We start from the raw sequence: 6,992 nt of genomic DNA, 5'->3' as shown, positions 1-6,992 counted from the left end.
AAAGGACTGAGACACGCTAGAATATATTTAATAGATTTAAATTTAAGTTGCTCTTGTTACCGACCAATGACATGCTAAATAGTACAAAGGTGCACTATTACCTGCTCCTGATATTATTTTATGTTACTTACCGGAATTATCGAAAGTGGATTTTGTGAAATCGGACCCTTTGGACATTGTGTTATTAATACTATGACAGAGAACACGCGGTATACGTCGCATGAATATGCGGATATTCACCTAATTTACGGTGAAGCTTGCTGTAATGCCAGAACTGCTCAAAGACTCTATGCAAAGCTATACCCCAATCGTCGGCATCCGGGTCGTGAAGTATTCGCCCGGACCCATAGAAAAATATATGAAGGTAAGTCAATTTTACACCTTTCTTGTTTGCTTGCTTGTTAACTATCATTTTTCACTTTTTTAAGGTCGCATACCTGGAAGGCGGGGCGGCGAAACAGGACGTCCTGCAACGGTAGATGTTGAAGTTGTGTTAGATGTTGTGTAGCACTAGCAGTTTTGTTGCAGAGCGCAGTAGCAAGTCGGCATGCTCGTGGTTCCTGGCTGAGCTCAACGGTTGGGTGTGGGTTTCTTGCATCCTCTCCACTGTGCCACACTAACAAAAAAATACTCATGCCGATATATGTATTTTATGTACTTCATAGTTTGCAAAAAAAAAAAACAAAGAAAAAAAAAGCAGAAGGGGAAAGTGAAGCCAAGAAGAAGAAGAAAGAAGAAAAGAAGGCCTGTCCGGTCAGTGGAGTCTACCCACTCTTCTCTACGTACTTGGTACGAGAAGCCATGGACGCTGTGCTGACTCCTCTCATCCTTACAGCGTCCCCTATTCCTGACCTAAGTCCGTCAGTTCGTCTCTCAGACTCGTCAGGTCAAACAGTCATGTCATCCGTTCTCACCCCTACGTCCCCTCTTGGGCGCAAGCGCAACACCCACACCAAACGTTAAAAATTTAACACAGCATTTTTTTTCTTTTCCTTCAGCCACAATTCATTGCTTAATTTATTTAATAACTCCAAATTTATAAATAACCCTAAACTAAACTGACTAAGTTGAATTCTTATGCCTACACGTTATATGTACGTACACTCTAATACTTGATGATTAACTCAACAAGAATAGGGAAGCAAAACAAAAACAACGGAAACTTTCAATTCAATAATCCAATAAAAACAATTCAGCGATTCTACTTCTAATATTAGCAAACGGGTATGAGGATAGCGTGTGCAAAAAAAGAAACACGTGTGCTAACTGCTGTACCGAAAAAAGAAACAACAACAATGCCTAGTGAGGGTGCTCTTAGTTATAACTAATTTCCGAAAATTAAATTAATTATATTATGTTCTTAAATGCTACGTGTCTGGCCAAGTGGCTGGTAAAGAAAACAATACAACTATGTATGTGAATATTGGCTGTACTTTAAATAAAATAAACGAGATAACGAAAAATTGAATAGAAAAAGATAATCCAAATGAGGCAAACTAAAAAAATGGCAAAGAAATAAAATTAGTGAATGCAACTAAATTGGGTGAGTAAAAAAAAATCGTTTCCAAAATTTTATACTTAGGTGCCAACAATTTGGCAAACTAAAAAAAAGAATACCCTAGGAATTCGTACCCTGGCTAATGTATATACTTATTCTAATATCGTAAAATTAGCCAGGCCAGATTCTCCCGCTGAATCTCCACTCCGTTGGCTACTCCTCTGCATTCAGCCCGCTCCCTGATGATGGTGAATTTTCCAACGTCGCTTCTCATGTCCATATGGCCGTTGACCCTGTTCCGGCTTTTGGCAGCGATTAGCTGCTCGTTGGTGAATCTTGCTGGCGATTTCCATACATTTTCTATTGTTTCATTCTGGTTGTTGTAGGCATAAATTGTTCTGGTGCTCGCTGGTCGTTGGTGGGCAGATATGTACAAACTCAGATGCAAGTAAAGACGGACATATGTAAGTGACGGGTTAGGTTGCTCTTGCAGATGGGCTTCGATAGCGTTTGTAACGTAGCTTCGCCTACGCTTCAATAACATATTTGACATCACCCTAGCATACGCCTTACAACTGCACATAGGTACAAATATATAAACATACATAAACAGGTACAAATATATAAACATACATACATACATACATACATACTGGTAGACGTACACACAAACTAACATACCAACGAGACTAAAAGCACCCCTATGTACATACATACATGCATACATACGCATACAAATTTCGCAAACGCCAACTTGGATAATCATGCGCACCAACATATGGAAGAAATTCGCTACACAAAACACATAACGCGGAATAAGCCCACTCACTTCTCAAACAGCTCATACAAAACCAGAGCTAAAGCTGCCAGCATGAACTCAACGGAGCGTATCCGGGGCTTCGGGCCTATTTAGAGCGCTCTTGGCTTTCCTCCTCGGAGGAAGACTGATTGGTTGAAGGAGGCTGCAAGGGGGAGAATACCCCTCATGCAACACTCCAAAACCATTATGGGCTAGACCGATTTTTGGATACGGTCTCAAGCAGACAGAGGGCGTGACCCGTTTGGGCTTGCCCAATTCCGAGCACCCCTGTCTTCTTACGATACCGCGCGGCTAGCGGGCATTGAAGGGGGCAAACCAACTCCTGCAGCGCCTAGCGACCACGAATACAAACGGGGGTACTGGGCAACCTTTCGACGCCCTGGGGGACCGCACTAATGATCAGTTGTTCGAAGGTCACTAATCTGGACCGCGAGCACCGCTGCCGCCCTAAGGCCGAGATCGCTACCGGGGACCGGCCGCAAGCTTTACCGAGGACTGCTATTTGTACTCGCTGTCATCCAGGGCCGCCGCAATAATTATCTCCACCGCTAGGGCCCGTACCGCTGCTCTTATCACAGGGGCCGCTACTACGGCTGCCGCCCCTAGGCCGACACCTCTATCGAGGACGACCCGCCAGCAACACAAGGAACCGCGATTCGTACTAACTGTCGTCCAGGGCCGCCGCAATAATCATCACCACCGCTAGGGCCGGACCGCTGCTCTCATCACCGGGCCGCTATTACCACTGCCGTCCCAAGGCCGAAGCTACAACCGTGAGCCGCCCGCCATCATTACCGAGGACTGCGAATGCTAACTATCGCCAACCAGGGCCGCTGTCACCGTTGCCACCATCAGCGCCCGCCGCTCCTGCCTTCATCACTGGGGCCGCCGCAATTATCGTCGGCCCAGACCGCCGCTACTACCCGTCACGAGTACGGTAATCGCTACTGCGAACGTCAACCATCGTCGTCCAGTACCGCTGTCACCGTCGAAGTTAAAAAGGGCCGCATTCGCCCTTCAGAGCCGCATACAACACCACTGCGGGAGGTCGCTGCCGCCCTCATCATTATATGGGCCACTACCAACGTCACCGCTAAGGCCGCCACCACCACTGCAAGGGAACTGCAGGCTGCCGTCGCAGCCATCGCCGTCGCCGTCAGAACCACCGCGACTGCTCTCATTGCCACGCTCTTCGCTACGACTGACGCGTACGACTGCCAATCTTGCTGTAACCAGTAGCGCTCCCGCCACCGTAAAAATACCCGCCGATAACCTCCGACACCGACTATCGACTCTCTCTTTACATCTCCCTCTTTCCCTTGCATGACAAGTTGCCGGTATTTTAGATAGCCTTATGTGTGTGTGGGTGTGTTCGACTTAATACACAAATCATTGTGTTTTATTTGGTGGGGGTTAGTGGGACCTTCGCTGGACTCTGGAGCGGCTGAGCATACCTCAGCCTTCGACAAAACCCACCTCATACGTTGGTTTCTTCGCTTCAATCGGGCTCTTTTGTTATCCTACTAGCGACCTGTAAACATAAATAGGAATGACGGTAGAAACAGGTGTACATGACTAAGATTAAATGCCTTTGTGCTGTGCTTGCATATGAGCATACATGCAAACACACAAACGCGCACAGGACATTGGTTTTTATGTACAAAGGAGGGAGACAAAGCACGACTCTGAATATTTCAATCCTTGGAAATATTAAAAAGCAGGTGATACAAAGTAGGTATATGACACACTTTACTTACCTAAAGTTCCAGGACTTAAGTCTTAGGCGCCGATATTCCCCAGCATCCGCACTGTTAGTGGGATATTTGCACCCAAACCGCTCCAAACAAGAACAACTACATGCACCACAAACAGTTTCCTGTTTTTTTTTACACTTTTTCTTACCCGACTTCGACTTAACGTGACTTTCACAATGACCCGTTGGCCATCTCAGATGCCTTTTATAGACAACCAGGCGAAGGAAGTCACTCTTGCCTTATACTTATTCAATTTTCACTCTTACTCAAAGGCCCCATTTCGAACTTACACACCCACACACGCATACACTCACACTGCACTACATGCTACCCTACGTCCACCATAACATTCACTACTTACTATCCACTGTTTCCGCTACAATGCTGCCAATGCCTTAGCAACATCATGGCCACCGTGCATACATACACGTATGTTTCAGCCACACTTCCGCTTAAGCAACTGCTGGCGCTACATAGAGGAAGTGGAACTAGGTCCTTCGACTTTAGTGAGAATGATTTAAAGACGGACGGGAATACCAAAAACTAGAGTTCACAAAGCTTTAAAAGACCATCGATTTTATCCCTACCACATTCAACGTGTTCAGGCTCTACAAGAAAGAGATTACCTGTCGAGGGTTAGATTTTGCCGTGAAATGTTGCGAATGCATGAATCACACTCCAACTTTTTTAATAAAATAATTTGGAGCGATGAATTATCATGCAAACGTGATGGTTATTTGAATTTATAACCTTCACAGTTGGCAGATAAACAATCCTCACGAAATGAGAGAAAATCGTTCGCAGTACCGGTACAAAATAAATTTATGGTGCGGTATTTTTAATTGTCAGATAATGGGACCTGTGGAACTGCCGCCAACGCTCAACTTTCACAGTTATTTAGAGTTCCTTCAGGAACGGCTTCCAACTCTTTTAGAAGATGTACAATTAAACCTGCGACGAAGACTATGGCTGAAAAATGACGGGTGAATAAATTTTTCTTCAAATAACTCATGTATATTTTATTTCACGTGAACCCATCCTTCACAAAAAATATTGATAGATATAGCCATTGTTATAGACTCTAGTCCGAATTCCGGTAAGTACCATAAAATAATGTCAGGAGCAGGTAAGAATGTACCTTTGTACTATTTAACATGTCATTGGTCGGTAATAAGAGCAACTTAAATTTAAATCTATTAAATACATTCTAGCGTGTCTCAGTCATTTGCCCACAAAAGCGGCTATAACTTTTTTTTTCTATTCGAAACAGTAAGAGTGGCACCTTTCTGAAATCCTTATTAAATGAGCAATTTTTTATGTAATGTAAAGTTATAGCTCAGTACATTTTTTTCACCAGGGATAGTCAAAGTTGGGGAAGAAAATATCAAAAAGTTAAAAATCCCAAAACAGTCCTAATTTTATGATGGTTCCTTAATGTATTTTAACTACATTGCATTTGACTATGGAGAAGCAACTATCTGGAAGTATTTTACATAAAAAATTTACTAAGTATAGCCTGGTTTGAAGATGCAGTTAAAGAAAATACATGAAAAGGCATGATTTTTTTTCCATTCAAAAAAACATAAATATTTTCAAAAAATTTTTTTCTTTATCAGAGAGCCTCAGAGAGAGAGGGAGCCTCGGTGTGGCCACTTCGACTTATTCGATTTAAGGGCTCACTGTAGTCTGCAGCGTCTGCTCACCAGGAGGTGCGGCTCCAAGCGGGCGGATGTCTTGAAGCAAGCGGCCCGCTATACAATGGTTGTGCGCTGGGCTTACGACCCGCCATGCAAAAAAAATATGTCCAATGAAAATACCGAAAAAGCCAGGGATAACAGCATCCCCACACGTTGGCGACCCCTTCAAACGGAACAAAGACTACGAATTACGGACATGCACCTGGAATGTCCGGACCCTCTATAGGGAAGGTGCCTCTATCCAACTGCTGGATGTAATCACGAAAAACCAGGCTGACATCACCGCAGTTCAGGAAATGCGATCGACGAGGCATGGCATAGCTGCCATGAGACGGCGCACAAATTTTTTGTCGGATTTGTGGTTAGGCGGAGACTCCGACACCTTGTCTCCCGTTTCACGCCCATCAGTGAGCGAATCGCCTCAATCCGTATAAAGGCGAAATTTAATAGCATCAGCCTAATTTGTGTGCACGCCCCGACGGAAGAGAAGGACGATGAGACTAAGGAGGTTTTCTATGAGCGTCTAGGAGAAGCATATGAACGCTGCCCCCGCCACGATATTAAAATCGTGCTTGGCGACTGTGACGCCAGGGTGGGCAAAGAAGGCTTATTTGGTCCAACAGCCAGAAAATTCAGCCTTCATGACAACACTTCCGAAAACGGAGAGAGGCTGATACTGTGTTAAAGACTGAAGCCGTTCACGAACCAGGACCTTATCAGTGTGGCTTCAGGCCATTGACCAGATTTTCACAGCACGTCAAATCCTGGAGAAGACACTAGATAAGCAAATCGAGGGAACTATTCTACGCAAAATCTACGGCGCTGTTTTCGTGGACGACGGGTATCGGAGAAGACGGAATTACGAACTGTATGAGCTTTTTGAAAACATGGGCATAGTTAAGCGCATAAAAATACAGCGATTGCGCTGGCTTGGACATGTTGTACGCATAGATGACGACGCTCCGGTGAAAAGATCCTTGGACTCCGCTCCATTGGGTGGGCAACGAAAGCAAGGGCGCCCACGAACGCAATGGAAGGACCAAGTGCAGAAGGACCTGCCTGCGCTCAGGATAACCAACTGGAGCATATTCACACAGGAGAGAAGCAATTGGAGAAGCTTTTTGGTCTCGGCCCAAACCGACAAACGGTTGTAGTACCAAATAAGAAGTTTAAAGTAAAGTATATATAAATGAGTTTGTAAAAGGGGATAAATATGTATTCAT

The sequence above is a fragment of the Rhagoletis pomonella genome, unplaced genomic scaffold (genome assembly GCF_013731165.1).
Source record: "Rhagoletis pomonella isolate Grant_MI unplaced genomic scaffold, Rhpom_1.0 Rhpom_scaffold_00313, whole genome shotgun sequence".
Taxonomy (NCBI): Eukaryota; Metazoa; Arthropoda; class Insecta; order Diptera; family Tephritidae; genus Rhagoletis; species Rhagoletis pomonella.
This window is presented reverse-complemented; position numbering follows the sequence as displayed.